The following is a 19584-nucleotide window of genomic DNA, read 5'->3' on the forward strand; positions in this document are numbered from 1 at the left end:
CTCCTCCGGGAAGCCGGTCGTGGTTGAGGGAAGGAGAGCCGAGGTCTCCCAACAACTGCCTTCCTCTGCCCACTCCCCCAACGACCCAGAAATGGCTTTGGGAAAATGCTGATGCCCTGTGCAGACGATCTCTAGGGCCAAGCTCTGAGTCTGGGGTCACGATGTGCGAACACATGCAAGGGAGAGCTCTGTGCGCACCTGAGACCTGTGGGCAAACTTGTCGAGGCGGGTAGTGAAAGCGCCAGAAAGGACCCCCTTGGGTCAGGCCCGCTGGCGGGGGAACAGACTGCTCCGCAGGTCCCCGTCACACGCAGGTGCCAAATCCTGGGGTCACAGCTTCGGAGCAGAAAGCTAAGGGACGGGTGCACAGTCAGGGAGGAAGCCACGGTCTCCAGGGGCGTACCCACTGCCTCTGGAGCTTCGTGCGGGGGCGCACAGCCTGCTTTTCTTGCCTGAAGGAGGGGACTGGTTTCATTTCGCAGACTGATTATTGCTGTATAGTGTGAGTATGTGTGTGTGTGGTGTGTTTGGGCGTTGTTAGTTTTTTTTTTTTTTTTAATGTACCTTGCTTGTCTAATGAATGTTTGATTGCACCTACATCCGGAGGCTGTTTTAATGAAAGGTGAAGGCTCTGAGAGGGAAATAAATAAATAAAGGATCGTTCCCCATCCCTCGGGCACCCCCCTCCTTCCTAACAACAACCCTCCATCCACAGCTGTCTTCTGAAGCCCATGCCCTCACGGAAGAATTCTGTTTCTGTTTGAATGTTTCCATGTAAATGGTGCTGCTCTCCAGAGGAAATCACATCCTTCAATCGGTCACTCTCAGGACTTTTATTGAGGATGCAAAGGGGAAGATCAATGAGCAGAGGGACGCTCTGAGGGAGCGGAGGGAGGCCTTCCTCTCTGGCCTGAAAGCTGGGAATCTGCTCACTGCTTGAGCCCCTTGCCCACGGTGTGCCAGTTTGGGGGCTGAGGGCAGTGGGCTCACAGAAAGCAGGCACCAGTTACTGCCAGTGTCATCAGTTCAATTCATCAGCTGTTAGTTTAGCATCCAAGTCCTTTAGACCCTGGGGAGTTTACTTAACCTCTGAGAGCCACAGTTACCTCACTTGGAAAATGGAGATAATAAACATGTTTATCTCAAAGATGTGTTGGGAGGATTAAGTGAGATAATGCGTGTAATGTGCTTAGTATTGTGCCTCGTGCACAGTAAGCACTCCATAATGTCAGCTGTTATTATCTCCTGAAGGTAGGGGCTTCAGTTCAGTTCAGTCCCTTAGTTGTGTCCGATTCTTTGTGACCCCCATGGACTGCAGCATGCCGGGCTTCCCTGTCTATCCCTAACTCCTAGAACTACTCAAACTCATGACCATTGCATTGGTGATGCCATCCAACCATCTCATCCTCTATCTATCCCTTTCTCCTCCTGCCTTCAATCTTTCCCAGCATCAGAGTCTTTTCCAATGAGTCAGCTCTTCACATCAGGTAGCCAAAGTATTGGAGTTTCAGCTTCAACATCAGTTCTTCCAATGAACACTCAGGACTGATCTCCTTTAGGATGGACTGGTTGGATCTCCTCACAGTCCAAAGGACTCTCAAGAGTCTTCTCCAACACCACAGTTCAAAAGCATAAATTCTTTGGCGCTCAGCTTTCTTTATAGTCCCACTCTCACATCCATACATGACCACTGGAAAAACCATAGCCTTGACTAGATGGACCTTTGTTGGCAAAGTAATGTCTCTGCTTTTGAATATGCTGTCTAAGATGGTCATAACTTTCCTTCCAAGGAGCAAGTGTCTTTAATTTCATGGCTGCAGTCATCATCTGCAGTGATTTTGGAGCCTCCAAAAATAAAGTCAGCCACTGTTTCCCCATCTATTTGCCATGAAGTGATGGGACCAGATGCCACGATCTTCGTTTTCTGAATGTTGAGCTTTAAGCCAACTTTTTCACTCTCCTCTTTCACTTTCATCAAGAGGCTTTTTAGTTCTTCTTTGCTTTCTGCCATAAGGGTGGTGTCATCTGCATATCTGAGGTTATTGATATTTCTCCTGGCAATCTTGATTCCAGCTTGTGCTTCATTCAGTCCAGCGTTTCTCATGATGTACTCTGCATATAAGTTAAATAAGCAGGGTGACAATATACAGCCTTGACGTACTCCTTTTCCTATTTGGAACCAGTCTGTTGTTCCATGTCCAGTTCTAACTGTTGCTTCCTGACCTGCATACAGATTTCTCAAGAGGCAGGTCAGATGGTTTGGTATTCCCATCTCTTTTAGAATTTTCCACAGTTTATTGTGATCCACACAGTCGGAGGTAAACATTCAATAACTGTTAAACAGTAGTATTTACTTTTGCCCAAGATTAGACCACAGCATGGGGAGGTGAGTAGTGGGGGTGGGTGTTCAGATCATGAAGGAACTTATAATCTGTGTTAAGGGATTGGGATAAACTGAAGAGCCATGGGGAAGTAGTAGAGTGACAAGATCAAATCTGTAGTCGTCCATGGTGTCATTCCTGACTCCTCTCTTTCATTCTCCACATCTAACTCATTACAGTATATTGTTGGTTCTACCTTCATCTACCATCTGACCACTTCTTACCACTTGCACAGCCACCTCCCCGTCCAAGCCATCATCATCTCTTCCTGCATGGCTGCAGTTGCTTCCTAACTGGTCCCCCTGCTTCTACTCTTGTCCCCCTGCAGTGTATTATCCATCCAACAGCTAGAGGGATCCTGTACAACAAATCGTGTCACTCCTCTGCTCAAACCCTCCAATAGCTCCACATCTTGCTCAAAACCAAAATCTTTAAGATGGCCTACAAACCCTGCCTATAAACCCAGGTGAGGTGGTTGCCTGCCACATCTCTCCCTCTTCTCTTACTCCTTTAGCCTTGCTGGTGGCTGTGCACTTCCTCAAACATGAACTTGCCGAGTGTAATCTCACCTGAGGATTTTGCAATCATTGTTCCACTGCCTGGAACAGCCCCGGGTGGCAACTAGCGTCACTCTGTCACTTCTTCCAGAAGACTGCTTCCCTTCCTGTCTTGTATAATCCCAAGCCTCTCTACTGCCCAAGCACTTCCTTGTTTCCCTCTGCTTTTTTTCTCTCTATGAAGGTTCAACACTCTCTAGATGCTCTGTATTTATTTGCTCATTTCTTATTGATCCCACACCTCTCCATTGGAATACACACTCCATGAGAGCAAGGGCTTTGTTTAGTTCATTGCTGAACCTCCAGCATCTAGAACAGTGACTTGGCACAGAGTAAGATCTTGAAACTATTGCGTGAATGAACACATACATGCATAAATGAGTGGATAGCAAAGAAAGACCATTCTGATGAAGTGCACAGAAGAATGGGGGGGGGGGAGGATGGGACAATAATGGAGGTAAAGAGGGGGATCTTTGCAATCCTCTGGGTGTGGGTTGGTGGGGGGCGGACAGCCAACTCCCATGGGCTAAGGCAGCAGAGCTGACGAGTGGTCAAAGACTTAGGTGGCCTGGGCAGGGCCTGGGGATTGTCTGCCTGTGAAAGAAAGGATGAGGTACAGCATGGTGATGTCACCCCCGTTTCTGGCTTGGGCATCTCAGTGAAGAGTGGTTCCAGTGACTAAGCTGGTAAGAGGGGAGTGGGTCAGGGTGAGGGGTTTTGATGTGAGCCTATCTGGGCATTGGTTGCCTTATTTGTAGAGTGGGGTGGATTCTACACCCCCACTTTCTCCACAGTGGGGTGGCTGTGGAAACAGAGATAAAAACAACAGAAGCCTTTTGTGTGAGTGCCCAGTGGGGTCCCAGATGTGCAAGAGCGTTATTATTATTAAAGTCGAATTTGGAGATCTGACAGGCTAGTGAGATGAGAACCTGGGGCAGAACCTAATCAAATGCCAGCCTAGGTGGAAGCAGATGCCAGCAAGCACGATTCCGTCGATACATGCAGTAGGTGGTTAGAAAGAGGAGAGAACACAGTGGCCTGAGCTATCCGAGGCTGTTTGGACGGGGGACTAGGCTGGATCCTGGAGTGAGGAGAAGGGTGCAAGAGCAGCGATTGGGGTTCAGCCAGAGGCCAGTGAGCAGAGAGGCTGCAGGGTAGCATGGTGATCTTGGGGTACACAGGGACCTCTGGGCATAGGATGACCACCACTGGACTCTCTCCTTCCCACCTCCACCTCCAAACGAGGGAACAGTGGCCACCCTCAGGCCAGGGAAGGAGGAGGCAAACCCTGAGTGATTGGGCAGAGACTCCCCGAATGTGGCCAGTGGAGGTCTGTCTCTGCTATGTCATCTGACCACTTAGTTCGCTCATGCACATTCAGGAGCCGTATACAGTGGGCAACACAGAGTGTCACTCTCTAGTTTATTGAGCACCTATTAGGTGCTGAGGAGCCAGGTGTGACCTTGTGTATTTGGTCCCTGCTTTCTGAGTACTGGGGATTTAGCAGGGGGCCGGTGTTCAGTAGGCACCTTCCAGAGCCCTGGGAGGTAGGCAGTCATCTTCCTCATTTTGCAGATGAGAGGCTCTCAGATGTTAAGGTCACCCAACTGAAACATGGTTGAAACAAAACTCAAATCCAGGCTGTTTGGTTCCAGAGTCCTGATTTGCAACCACTCCCCGCATTGCCCGTGGTCAGGGAGTCTGGGATCGGGATTTACAGGTGCTGGGGAACAGGCATATACAATTCTGCCACAGATCCCTGTGACCTTGGACTTCTGAGGGGTTCCCAGAGAGAACTTAAGGAACTGGGAGGAAAGAAGGAGCCCCTTAGAGAAAAAAAAAAAAAAAAAAAAAGGATTTTGGAGGGATGCCCATTGCAGACAGCGGACACAGCTTTATTTATTTTTTCTTTCATTCATTTGTTCTATCAATATTCATTTCATGCCTACTATGTTCCTGGTGCTGTGTGAGATAGCAGCAGGTAAGAGATTTGTCGATGATTTCACTTAACAACCTACTGTGTGTCAGGCACTCTGCTGAACTGTGAAGGCACAATAGGAACAAAAAAGTAAAAGATTTCCATCCTCCTAGGTGGCTCAGACGGTAAAGCGTCTGTCTACAATGCGGGAGACTCGGGTTTGACTCCTGGGTTGGGAAGATCCCCTGGAGAAGGAAATGGCAATCCACTCCAGGACTATTGCCTGGAAAATCCCATGGACAGAGGAGCCTGGTAGGCTACAGTCCATGGGGTTGCAAAGAGTCGGACACGACTGAGCGACTTCACTTCACTTCAGGGCTTATATTTTAGTGCAGAAACAGAAAATAAACTAGATAAATTAGCTTAAAAATATATATAGAATGATAGATAGTGATAAATGGTAAAGAGAAAAAAATGAATGGTTATATGAAGTTGAAATTTTAGACACAGTGGCCAGGAAGGACCTCAGTAACATGAGGTGAGAAAGGCAGGCTGGGTTCAGGGCATGTGTGCAAGGTCTATTGGCCCTCGTAAAAAAAATATATATATATTTTTTTAATTGAAAATACTATGGGAGGTCAGTGGAATTTTCTATTTTTGTTTTTTATTTTGCTTTAGTGTGCAAGATTTTCTTAAGCTGTTCCCTTGGGATCAGCACCTGTGGAAGGAGGCTGGCTCGGACAGCGGGAGAGGAGGACATGGGATCCGGGCCAAGAACAGCCTTGACTAGCGCGATGGTGAGCTCGGCAGCTGATGGCCCTTCGGAGCTGGGCCGAAGATGTCCTTCATGACCTACATCAGTCAATTCTTGAATGTGGAAACCCCAGGAAGGGACACGACCTTGAACCCTGCTCTCTGCCGCTGAGGCAGTCCCTGGAGGGGCTTGAGAGCTGGCGGCTGTCTGCCCACAGCACCCCAGCACCTGGAGCAACCAGCCCATCTCTGAAGGGAGGTCTGGCTGGTGGTTCGTGTTGTTCATGCCCTATATTCAGGCCTTTGTCTTTCCCTCATCCTGGTATTTATTCAGTAGAGGGTTTTATCCATCAATGATGTCATCTGATTCATGTAATTTTTTTAAAGGCAGCGCTGGTTTTCATGTGTGGCAAACAGACAGGAGATGGGCACGGGGCGAGGTAGGGAGGTGAGTTTGGAGGCTGAGGTGGCTAGGAGTGCCGACAGGCCTCCCTGTGAGGCAGGGGAAGGAGAGGCTCCAACGTGGCTTGGCTGGGCTCTGGGCTGATGTTCTTCACCCCCCACAACACCCGTAACAGATCACCTGAGGGCCTGAGTGCTGTCTCAGGACCATCCTGCATCTTGATGGTGGTGGGGCTAGGTCTTCAGGAGGCCAAGTGAGCTGTGGCCAGGCTGGAATTCCTTGAATCCAGAACCCCAGCTCTGTAGACACCTATTTCCCAGCTTCTTCATTCCACACCCCCCACCCTTCTTTCTCTTGTTTTCCTTCTCTCTGTTTGCTAGGTGAGTTTCCCTTGAAGAAAATTTTCCCTTTCTCTTAGCTGACTGACAAGGGGGAAGTGTCGGCACAGATGCAGGCAGCTGGCAAGCTCTCACTCCCCACCCTCCAGCCCCTGGGCCTGGTGTGAGGGTGTCAGGAACCGCCACCCAAGAGGAAGAACCAGTGGGCAAACAAGGGAGGGGAAGGTGGAATCAGGGGAGCCTCCTGCCTGGAGCGGAAGGGGTTGAGGCATGGAAGGCTAGATTCCCTTGGGCAGCCTTTGAGAGGATAATAGGGTTGTTCTGGCTTTTGGTTTCTGCTTGGGTGTGGGGCGCCTGGCCCCCAGCCTTGAAGAAGTCCTGAGTGACTGGTTGACCCAGGCAGCTATTGTTCACCATCACCAAAGATAGGAGCAAGCTGCTTGTCCCACCCTGGCCCACCCTCTGCAGTCCTAGGGAATGTCAAACTGTGTCAGGGCAGGACAGACCCCTCCAAAGTGATGAACCCAGATGCAGGCTGACCCGTTCTCAAGCTTTCAAGTTCTCAATATTTGTTCCCACTTGCAAGAATGTTTCCCCTGAGCTCATAGAGAGCTGGCTTGTTTGCCTTCAACCATCTATCAATTCACATCTCAGGCCCTCTCAGGCCACCCTGTCTGAGACAGTCTTCCCACACCTTCCCTATACGCTCACTTGTTTTGTTTTGTTTTCTTAAACAGCACATATCCCCATCTGAAATTATATCTTTTAATGGTTTATTAATAACTCCTTGAATGTTTCCTAGGACTGAATTATAAACTCCATGAGGCAGGAACCCTCAACTGTCTTTTTCATCCCTGTTTACCTGGCACATTAGTAAACAATAAATCATTTGTAAAATGAATGAATTAAGTTAATGCATTCTCCTATCCCTCACCCCCTAAAATGGACAAGGAGAAAATCATATCCATATAAACATATGTATGACTGTGGAGGCACAGTCCCCCTAAATAGGCTGGGCACAACTCCAAGATGTCAGGCCCATGAACCCAGAGAGTGACTGAGTGTATGTGTGTGTGTGTCTGTGTTGATGAGGAGAAAGAAAAACCACCAGTTGCAAGCTGAAGCTCCTGTTGCATCAGATTTTAGAGCCCTGGTCAAAGGCCAGCTTCTTTGGGGAGCAGGAAAGAGGAAGAGGGGAAGGATTCTGAAGTTGCCCCCCGGGGAGCTCTGTGGCCCTTTGTAAGACCTCAGGCTGCCAGCTGGGGGCGCCCAATCAAGTGTGAGGGCATCGCTGAAATTTCCAGATGGTCTGAACCCCGGCTGCCCCTCCTAGCAGAGACGTGTCAATGTGAAGAGGGAGAATTTGTTCTATGAAGTGTGACCTGGGGTTGGTGATGAATACCAGAAATGGTAGGATCAGCTAGAATAACATGTCACACGGTGGGCTGCGTTCAGGAATGCTGGATTGGGTAACTGGCAAATTGAAAGGCGGCTTCATACTATAATGGTTAAAGAAAAAGGGAATTATCTCATGCCTTTCTTTTCGTCTATCAAGGTGTCAGTGTATGCTAATTACCTGGCAGAGACTTCAACTGGAAGAGGAAGAACAACTATTATATTTCTGAGGGAAGATTTATCTTGCGTTACTGGTGCCAGGTGGTGGAGGAGGTGGGGGTGTTAGGGGGTCAGAGAGGCAAAGTGCTCCTTGTCTCCCATAACTGAAATCCCTTTGAACTGATGCTCCTCTCCTCAGATTAGAAATAATCAGCCTTGTTGGAAGAGGCTTTGCTCTGAGCCCATGGCCAAAGGAAGGGGCAGGGTGGGCAGGGGACTCCAGTGTCCTCAGAGATGGTGGGAGGGGTCCGGCCAGGTGCAGCTGACTGCAGATGGCACGTGAGACTCCTCCATTCACTCACTGATTGATTATTCATTGATTGATTACATTAAAGGGGAGTAGAGGATAGGGGGTAAGAAACACGGGCTTGGGGCCAGGCAACCCTGAGCTTTGAATCCTGGCTCCACCACCTCCTCACTGTGGTTGATGACACATCGCTCCATCTTTCAGAGCCTCTGTTTCCTCAACTGTGGGAAAAATAATCGCTGCTTTCTATGGTTACTATCACAACTAAATGGGGTCGTGTGAGTGAGATGCTCAGTGCAGCTCAATTATAGCAGCTGTGGAGGTGACGTCAACAAATACTTTCTGAGCACCTAACTGTGGTTCAAGGCACTGGGAAAACAAGGATGAATCAGATAGACAGGGCTCTGCCCTCAGGGAGATTATCACAAAACGGAGTACCAGAAAGTGGGGGAAGTGAGCGGGTGGGGGGAGGAAGAGCCCTCAAACCTAAGGCTATGATTGTATCCACGGTAATGCTAACAACAGTTAGTTTGAACTGAATGCTTGACATGGATGAGATTTGGTGGGTAGGTGGTAGAGGCCAAAGAAGGGGTCTGGGAGCTGAAAGAGACAGGGGAGGAACTAAAAGCAGGAGGGGTGGGTCAGGGCCTGATACCTCCAAGGGGCCAGTCCTCAGGGGCTGAGGGCCCGGGGGCCCGAGGAGCTGACTCTGTTTATCTGTCTGTGTTGAATCTTAGCCAGCCCTAAATGCCTCTGTTCAGCAGCTGTGGAGCCAGTGAGCTGGAAAGAGGCAGCCTGGTGTCGGTGTGGGTGTACAGGCTGTGGCAGCTGAGAGATCGGGGTTCAAACGCCCCCTCAGACTCTTATCAACCAGGTGGACCTGCGCCAGTTTCTTAGCATTACTGTGCCTCAGCTAAATAAAGATACTAGGCCTGAACCGTGGGGTTGTTGGGCAGAATAATAAGACATTCAAACACCTGGCACACAGTAGGTATCCCCAATAGCAGAGATGATTACTAAAATTGGCCATTCTTGCCAACTGTGTCTGGTTCCATGGCAGCCTCAACCCCTGTGGCCTGGAGAGGCATTTAGTGCTCTGGGGGTGGCAGAGAAAGGAACGGGGGTGCCACCAGGCAGGTTGTGTGGCAGGCGGCGACTTGGAGCAGGTAATGGCTGTCAGGGACCAGCAAATCACAGGTGTCTCAGGAACAACAGGAGTTACACTCAGACACCAAAGAACAAACATGCAGCACAAGACGTTTTGCCAAAGCAAAGCTGTTTTGATCGTTCCCGGATATGACATGTATCGCATGAGGAAAGAGAGCCCCTTACACCGAGGCTGCCTAATTGACAGCCCGTCGCTCCACACAGAGCAGTGGCCCTGGGGGATGGGGCCGAGGGGGGCGGGCAGGGGGATGGGGCCAAGCAGCCCACTCTCACACCTCCCTGCCCCCACCCCCCACCCCAGACAAGCCTTTAGCAGCCTAGGCACTCAACTGAGCTGTCACTAGGGGCGGAGGCTCAGTATTAACCGTGCCTCTAGATCCAGCCACTGCCTCCATCTCTCCAGCCCCATCCTGCATCACTCCTGGAAGCCACGTCTGTGCCAGTCTAATTGAATGTCTCAACTTTGCCAAATGCACCAGGCTTTCTCTGGCCTCCAGGCCTTTGCATATGCTGTTTTGTCCGCCTTGATTCCTCTTCTCCCCAGCCCCCTCGTCCACCTGGCCAGTGCTGGCAAGTGCCTCCTTAGTAACAAAAATAATAGCAGCTTACGTTTATTGAGCACTTCTCTATGCTAAGGGCTTCAGTGTTATCTTATTTCATCCTCACAACAACCTATGAGGTAAAAATAATCCTAGTTGACATGTGGTAGATGCTTACTGTTGGCCAGGCACTGTCCTAAACGCCTTATATGTATTAACTGACATCATTCTTAACAACCGCATGGGGTAAGTTACCAATATTACTCCTATTTTGCACACGAGGACACAGGCAGAGTGGTCAAGTGACTCGCTCAAGGTCACCAGCAAGGAGTGGAAGAGCGTGGGTTCTTGCTCAGGCATTCATTACCATGGCATATTCCTTAGGACTCAGCCCGGGTGCCACCTCTTCCCAGAGGCCTTCTCACTCCCTGCCCGGGTCAGGAGCTTTCTGTGGGCTTTCATGTTCTCTGTACATGAAACACCCTCTTCCTCCCCACCCGTAGAATCATCTACCGCCCTGTGAAGTTTGCTCGCCTTACCTGGGGACTGGAAACTCCTGACAAGCAGGAATGTCTGCTGTTTCACTGCTGTGTCCTACAAGCCTAGCCCAGTGCCTGGCACATACCAGGGGCTCCACAGACATTTACAGACAGTGTGCCTGCATCCTTCTCTGGCTTCCCCTTTCAATCACAAGGACTGTAAAACTCCACCATATGCCTTAACCAGGGTTCAAAAAATTCAGTCACATATAATCTGGGTTCTCGTCTGAACTGGCAAGACTTCTGCTGTACACAACTGACTGACCCTACACTGAGTGGAGGGAGTTCCATATAATCACAGGACAGTCACTTCCTGACACCTGCATTCACTTTGGAGCACAATGACGGAGCACAGAACAGGAGCCCCACACCCTCCCTCTGTCATATTATAGCAAAATTTCATTTCTCCTATGGAGACTTAGGAAAGGTGTCGCCGTACCAGTTCTGCGACATACCAACCTTGGCCACGGGCTCTGATGGCCAAGAAGCTGACAGAGGAGTTGAGAGCCAGAGGGGCCCAGAGAAAGTGAGGGGTTCTGGCTTCATTCCACACATACTTGCGGCCCTGAAACCATCACTAACCAGTGCATGCCAGCAAACTCACACAGGTGTTTACTTTCCCACTGCCCGAGAGTAAACTAGTCATTGGCTAATACCTTTTGTGATGAGGCAGAGATAACAAGCTTGGCCCTGCTTTGGGAGGGGCTGCCAAAAAAATATGGAGCAGACGAACAGAGAAGAGTGAGATTCCTGAGGGCCTGCAGGTCTGGGCAGGTCCAGGCAGTCTCCTTGGAAGAGGCGGCATTTGGTCTGGCTCTGCCCTCTTCTGACCTCTGTCCTGTGATGATAGGGAGCTCAGAAATGTCCTGGGCCTCAGCCAGGATTTACCCTTTGAGCCTGTGACCATTTGGGGAGAGGTCATGACAACCTTCAGGGAATGGGAAAAGGTCCCCATCACCGCCTCACCCCCCAAAGGTATGTGACCTGCCTAGCCCCAGCCAGGAGGTGTGAGAGCCGTCCTTTCCTCCCCAGTGAAATGTAGATAATGATAATACCTTCTTCCCAGGCCTGTGGTGAAGATCAAATGAGAGAAGGCAGGGGAAAGCATCTTATATGCTATAAAAGGCTCTGACAAATGCTCATTATTTCTCCCTATTCTTCTCCTGGAATTTATCAAACACTTTATGGGCCCTGGAGGTATTTTTTTTTTTTTTTTGCCTCCATTCTGCGTGGCTCTTGTGGCCCACAGTTCTCTCCTCTCCTGCTGTACTTTAGGGGAGGCAGGGCAGTACAGGGGTTCAGCAGGGAGGGCAGCAGGCTGGTCTGGTTTGAGTGCTGGCCCCACCTCTTCCCTGAGGTGTGACCCAGGGCAAGTTACACAACCTCTCTGAGCCTTTCGGCTTCCTCCTGCATAAAAATGGATGTAAACATGGAATTTAACTCATAAAGTTGATGTGAAGATTAAATGAGGGGACTTCCTTTGCGGTCCAGTGGCTAAGAATCCATGCTCCCAACACAGGGGACTCAGATTCGATTCCTGGTTGGGAAACTAGATCCTGCATGTAGAAAGTAAAAAAATATCCTGAATGCTGCAGTCAAGATCGAACCAAGACCTGGTGTGACCAAATAAATAAAGTATTGAAGTTTTTTAAAAAAAGATTAAATGAGATCATTTGTGTCAAGTTCTTAGGAGGATGTTTAAGAAACATCTTCTGTGTTGTAGTAGTTTTTCTTTCTGGTAGGTGGGACTATACCTTGGCACTTTGAGAGGTAGGCTTCCCAGGTGGTGTTAGTGGTAAAGAATCCACCTACCAGTTCAGGAAACTCAAGAGACACCGGTTCAATCCCTAGGTCGGGAAGATCCTCTGGAGTAGGAAATGGCAGCCCACTCCAGTAATCTTGCCTGGAGAATTCTGTGGACAGAGGAGCCTGGAAGTCTACAGTCCATGGGGCCGCAAAGAGTCGGACACAGCTGAGCGATTGAACACACACACCCATGGGGAAAAGACCCGAGGCACAATTTTCACAGGCTTCCTTATCTCCATACTCAGGAAGAGGGTAGATGAAGAAGCAGATCTCACTCACATTGCAGTGAGGAAGATACTGATTTGTTCCCTCACTCAACTGTTTGCTCAGTTGGTCAGTTGTTACCTATTTGTCAGGGTCTCCCAGTGCAGATTGTGTGCTGGGCTCTGGGGTGTGCGGCTGGGGGCCCTTGAGGTCTCTGTGTCTCTCAGATATGTCTCCCTACCTCCTGCCATTTGGCCTCAGTCTCTGCATCTGGTCATCAGGGGCTTGCTCAAGCTGGTCTCCATGTACCTGGCACACACCAGCATTCCAAATTTCTGAGCCAGAATGGACAAATGCTGAGTGACACCCCCGTCCCTGCTCCCAGCCCACACGCTCACTCGGGGCTCAGGCATCGACCGGCTCAGAGCTCATTAGCAACTGTGCAGCCATTGCCACATGTCACAGGCTCTTAAAGTCTCCATTACCGAGGGCCCTTGCTCATCTGTATTTTTAGTCTGCATCTGGAGGAGACGACTGGCGTCTCCTATGGTTATATACATCGGGTTCAGTGGTTTCGACAACTCCTCAGGCCTCTGGGCACCTGGAGATGGGGGTTGGGGGGTTGGCGTGCACAGATCTGCTCCCAGAAAAAAAGCTGGTGGAAGACGTGAGGGTGGGATGGGGCCAGGGTCCTCTCCTCCTTATAATCCCACAGCCTCCTGGATGACAATGTGGAGGGACCCCAGACACCTAGGTTGCTCTGGGACAGGGGAGGGGACAAATAGCTCTTTGGTGACACCAGAGTGAGGGCAGTGATGCCAACTTAGGAACAAACCCCAGGCCAGGTGCACGTCCCCAAGGACCAGCCACTGGCTCTGACTGCAGACAGGTGGGGCAGAGCACACAGAAGCCAGGCAGCAGCGTGTTGTTACCCTTCACAGTTAGTAGAGGTTTCTGTCTGCCTGCAGGAGACAGAGTGGCCCCAGCAGCCAGCCCAGCCCAGGGGAGCCTGGGTCCCTCTGTCATCAGATACAGAGTGCATTTCACAGAAAGAGGCCTCTGAGATTAACGTCCTCTGGTGAGGTCACCAGGAAGAGAGAAACAGGTTACAGCTTGCCTGGGTGGAGCTGGGGGTACAGTATGGAAGGGAGTGGGGAGGAATCACACAGTGGGGGGTGGGAGGTGGTTTCCACGCTTGAGATGGGGATGGGCTGCCCATGTCAAAAGCACGACAGACTGGACTTCCAGGAAGAACAAAAGTCTCCTTCAAGGACACAATTTAAATCCTTCCTCCCCCAACAGCCATCTACCCTAAGACTTACTAATAAAATCAGATAATAATAATAATGAACAGTTATTACTCTATTACTCTGAACCAGACAGTGGACTGAGTGGTCTCCTTGAATTTCCTGATTAACTTCTGACAATCTACTGATGCTTCGCATTAAGGCAGGAAGTATTATGATTATTCCTATCTTATAGATGAGGAAACCGAAGGTCAGACAGGCTAAGTAACTCACCCCCACTCACACGGCTGGCAGGTGCTAAACACAGAATTTCAATCCAGAGTCTTGTCTCAGCCTTCATTGTATATGTAGCCTCCAGATGCTGAGGAAGGAATGAAGTAAGTGACATCTCACTGACAGACAACATGATGGGGAGAACGCTGATAGGAAGTTTCTGGCTCTGCTGCCAGACTGTGGTTCTGACGAATCCCTGTTTTCCTCCGGGCCTCAATTAGGGGCTGGATGGAGTTGGGGATGGATCAACACCACGTTACACATCTGTTCTGAGCTCCCATGTGACTATGACAAGATGATTAATAACAACAATAATAATATTAGCACACATTCTTGGAGCATTTACTCAGTTCTGGGCATATTACATGTGCTGGTTCATTTAATCCTTACCCTTCTCCTTAAACAGGTAAGAGAGTAAAGCTCAGAAAGGCTGAGGAACCTGCCAAAAGCCACACAGCCAGTGGGATTTGCAATGTGGTCTGCTCTTAACCACACCCCCGTCCTGTACTCCTGTGGAGAGCTCTGCAGTGCCTGAATGTTTTGAGAAGGTGGGGCTCCAGGCACCCTTTTCCAGTGCTGGAGGGAGCTGGGGGGCAGGGCCCATGTTATCCCCAGAAAGCCCTCGGTGTTCCTGTTAGCAAGGTGAGAGCGGCAACTTCCTTTCTTTCAGGCTCAGGGACCCTGCCTCTCTCTATCCCATCCCCTTCCACCACCCCCTTCTCTCCAGGTGCACTGAGAGCTTCCCAAACACAGAAAAGCTCCTGATAGAGGAGAAAGAGGAAGTCTGCAGTAGTTTTGCCCCACCCGGGAGGGGCCGAGGGGAGACACCAGGCTCAGGGACCTAGAATGCTGGGCTCTGTGAGTTTACCATACCAGAGCGGGGCTGCCAGCCACAGCTGTGCAGTACACAACCCTTTGGGTTGTTGTCCATTCTGTGGGCACAGGTACTTGACACCTTCCTGGGTGCTGGGAATGCCTGACCTAGTCACTAATCTCATAGAAGATGCTGTCCCATAGGCGTCAGAACTAGGAATTACCTCATGGTGTGGCCAATATGGTGAAGGGGAGGAGCAGGGGCTACAAGAATTTACAGCAGAGGTCCCAGGACTCCATGTGGTAAGTCAAAGTAGGCTTCCTGGAAGAAGTGACTTCTGAACCAAGACCTGAGTGATGAATAGGAACAGCCTACTAGAAGGGGAAAGAGTGTTCCAGGCACAAGGAAGAATTCTACCAACCAAGAACACAAGGTGATGCTGGCTGTAACACTAATGTGAACAAAGCATTGGGAGTCTTTATTGATTCAGTTAATCATTCACACACTAAAACAAGTATTCACTGAGGAGATGGAGAAAAGTTATGCCTGGGAATTGGAAAAGTTAGAGCATTGCATGGGGCCTTGAAGGATGAATAAGAGTTTTCTTCAGGGAGAAGAGGAAAGCATCCAGAGAAAGAAAGCCACCTGAGCAAAGGTGCGCAGTTAATTGTGTGGAATGTTGCTGCAGGAGGTGGGGGTTTAGGATACCTTCCCCAGCTTCCCAGGGTGGCTCTTTGTCTCTCAAACTGAACCTCGTTATTTATTCATTTTTAACATGACATCATCAGAGGTGCAGATACGTGTGTTGGATAGATGAACGCATGAGTGCAGGAATAAACTGCTGGGTGAAGAATTAACGCATGCATGAATGAAGGAATTTAAGAAAGAATGAATAATCATAGCGGACATGTATATAGCACTTTCCAGGCACCCGGCATTGCTCTAAGTGCTCTACATTTATTAAATCACTAAATCCTCACACAACCCCAGGAGGTGGGTACTGTTATTATCTGCCCTTTACAAATGAGAAAAGTAAGGCATGAAAGGTTAAGTAATGTACCAAAGGCCACATAGCTAGGGAGTAGGGGGTGCCAGGGTTTGAACTGAATGGTCTGGCTCCAGAGGATGCTACAGAGTCCCAGGAGCAAACGCTGGGAGTTTGGCAGTTCCTCAGTCATCTTTCTTGCTCCATGGGGGCTTCTTGGCTAAGCCTCCTCCAGAAATGGGCTGTTTCTTTCCTTGGGGCAGACCAAGGTCCGGGTGGCTCTGGACTGGCTGCCTGCTGGCCTTCACTAGGCAGCCGCACCATGCTGAGTGCTGAGGACAGGCTGGTCCTCCTGGGCAGGCTGCATGAGAAAGCAGGGCCCTGGCCTCCTCAGCAGACCTCGCCCAGCTCCAGGAGTACCTCAGTGATCACAGAGAGCAGGAGGCTGAAAGTTTGCCTTTCAGGTTGATTGTATTAGCATTTCGGAAGAGTCCCCTTCCTGTGCAGTGCATTAGCGATTCACTCGGGCTAGGCTCTCACACGGGCAGGCTCCCTGTGAAGAGCCTCAGATTTCCTAGGAATCCTCTGAGACATTTTGACATTCTGACTGTCACTGCCAACGTGGGCTGCGAAGGAATTAATTGACATGGATGAAACCCTCAATTTCCGAGGGCTGTGTAATAAAATAAAGGTTATTGTATTATTACAGATTCCACCACTAATGAAAAAGGGCTAAAGACCATAATCACAACTGGGTATGCTTAGTGGAGACTTACCTCGATTTCCACAGGCAGCCATCCTGAACTTTAGGGAATAATAATTTAAATAGTTATTATTTATGCAGAACTTATGTTCAGCACTTCACTAAATGATCTATATATATAATGTATTCCCACAACAACCCTAAAAAGGAGGTGCTATTTCCATTTCGCAAATGAAGAAACCGAGGCATAGAGAGGTATAGTGAACACGGTTTATAAGTTGTAGAGGAACAGTAGACAACCTTGAGGATAAACCATTCTATTTTCCTAGAAATGAGGGGGAATGAAATACTTGGGCAGGTAGGGTTAAAATATTGGCCAAGTACAGGGCATTCTGGATGGAAGAGTATTAGAGGTATTGTGCACATTTTCCAGATTCTGAGAGAAGGGCACCTTTTCCCTCAAGGGGAAAAGAAGGGCCATTTCTCTCAGACCACAGAAGGCCCCCCTACCTATACAAAAGGGATCCATCCATCCATGCATCCAGCCTCTTCCAGCCACTCACCCATCCATTTATCTGTCCATTAATCCACTCATCCAGTTATCCATCATCCATCCATCCACCTGTCTTCCCATCCATCCAGTTAGTCATTCATGCTTTCACATATTCATTTAAATCAGGGTGTCTCTGATTGCCTTTCCCAAGCTCCTGTCATGGAGAAGATGTTCTCCTCTTCCTGCTATGACTCAGGTAGCAGGAAGCGGAGAAAAGCCAGAGCTCCAAAATCTGTAAGGTCTCTTCAACTCTTTCTTCCCTGGTCTCCCTGTATGTAAAATGGGGATAATATTTGCAGGCTATTGTGAATTTAAAGCTAGCAAGTATGTGACATGCTTTGAAAATATAAGCCACTGCGTGAATCTGTCACCATCATCATTCTCACTGCTGGTGCAACATGTACTCTAAAATGAAACATCCTTAAGTTTGAGAAGTCAGCATCAGTAAAATGATCCATTTCTGATTTTACCTCACAGAAATTCTATAAAATTTGCAAATATGAAATTACTTAATTCATGCAGCTACTCAGTTTTATAATAATAAGATCTATTCTATGCCTTCCTGGGGCTACAGGAAGTACTGGGGAGAAGGGATTGGAAAGGGACTTGGTTATAAGACCTACTTGCTCATGAAACATAGGCCTGTCTGTCCTGTCTTAATGGATAGAACTCTCCAAAATTACTGTACATCAGGATGATTCTTCAAGGCGTACTCCCTGTTGGTTACAAGTAGAGGAGAGGGAATACTGTAAGGAATTATGTGCTTGGGAACCCAGGGAAAGATGAACAGTCAAGCTTCAGGATCAGTAGGAACTGCAAGAAATATAGGCCTTAAAGACACGTGCGTCAGTCAGCCTACATTAAGTTATGCTGCGGTGACCAACAATCCCCAAATCTCAGAGGCTTATGACAAATGTTTTTTTCTCCTTTATATCACGTGTCTGTGTGGGCCAGCTGCAGCTCTTCTCCATGTTTTCCTCACTCTAGAGTTTAAGCAGACAGAGGAGCATGCTGGGTCTTAAAACTTCCCCTCCTATTTTATTGGTCAAAGCAAATCTCATGGCCAAACCTGACAACAATGGAAAGACTATTCCTTCTTCAGAAAGGGCACCCAAGGGAGGGATAGCAAATATTTTGAACAACAAAACCACTTTCCTACATTGTAGCTGAACTAGAAGGTAATTTAAACCTCCGAGGGGCTTGGCAGGAGGGACATTCACAGCAAGAGATGGCAGCTTAGCTCCCTTCGCGTGTCCACCTCTCCTCCTCTCACCATCCCTGACTCTGCACCTTTTCTACATCTTGTGAGAGTCCTGTTTCCTCATGCCTTTGGCTCCTTCTTCATGGTCTCTTCGTCCTTTCTTCCTTATGACCATTTACCTTCTAATCTGGACATAAATTAGCTAGAGCATTTTAGATTCTGGTGCCAGAAACCCAAATCAAACTAGTTTAATCAAAAGGAAAAAAAAAAAAAAGAACCAGAAGAAAGAGAAAAGAAGGAAAAAGAATTTACTGGCTCACATAACCAAAATATCAGGGGCGGAAATTGACCCTCGAAGCCTGTGGCTCCTGCAGTGGAAGTGCAGAGTCTTCACCACTGGACCATCAGGGAAGTCCCCCCCAACTAACATGGAGGAGGTGCTATCATCAGAAAAGGGTAAAATGAGTGCTGGGCAGACAAAAACAGCACCTGTCCATCATGGTCTTTATGCTTACCTATTTAGACTCCTTGAAGAGAAACTCTGCTTGACCCATCTCATCTTTTTCCTCCCACCCGACCCCAGCTGGGGTTCCTGGCTCATGGATCGTCTGCCAGATTGCTGACAATGATAAAACTGTTGTGGCAACAGAGGTGGGTCCTTTATGGCTGCCCCTTTGGTAGCCTTGGGGGGCAGAGCAGACAGCATGATTCACATGTCCTCAAAGCCCTCTATCCACTTGCTGTAATTGGTGGGGTTTATGAGGAATCCTGGGGGAACTCAGCAGACTGGGTTCTCCAGGTCTGGGAAATGGACTAGGGCAGAGGTAGGGACTGGCTACGGTCTCTATGTATATGCTCTCTAGCCCAGCATCTCTCAGTCTGCCTCTGCAAAATGGCACAAGGACCCTAGCTGGGTCATCTTCACTGAGCCAAAGGCAAGACAATTATTTAACTTTACTGGGATGCTCAGTAAGGATGGATCGGAGTGTTTGTTAACTCCAAACACCAATAAATGTTGATAAGTAATGCTATTAAAAATGTATTATTACTCTGACACTTTGTTATAACATCTTTCCTCTTTCTTTTTCCCCATGTAACATTTGCTTTAAAGGGCCCCAGCCAAAAGCTAAACACCAATAAAACTGCTCTGAGTTTTCCAGAACATCTTCATTTACGAAATACTCAAAGACTCAGCACTCAGGGAAAAGCCATGGAGCTATTTCACTGTTTTGTAAACCTTGCAAAATCTGTAGTTTCTGTGGTGGCGGCCTAACTGTATGTTGAATTTGAAATTTTGAAGCTTCAATTGCTTAAAAATATTGTAACTGCTTCTCAAACAGGA

The sequence above is a fragment of the Capricornis sumatraensis genome, chromosome 9 (genome assembly GCF_032405125.1).
Source record: "Capricornis sumatraensis isolate serow.1 chromosome 9, serow.2, whole genome shotgun sequence".
NCBI lineage: Eukaryota > Metazoa > Chordata > Mammalia > Artiodactyla > Bovidae > Capricornis > Capricornis sumatraensis.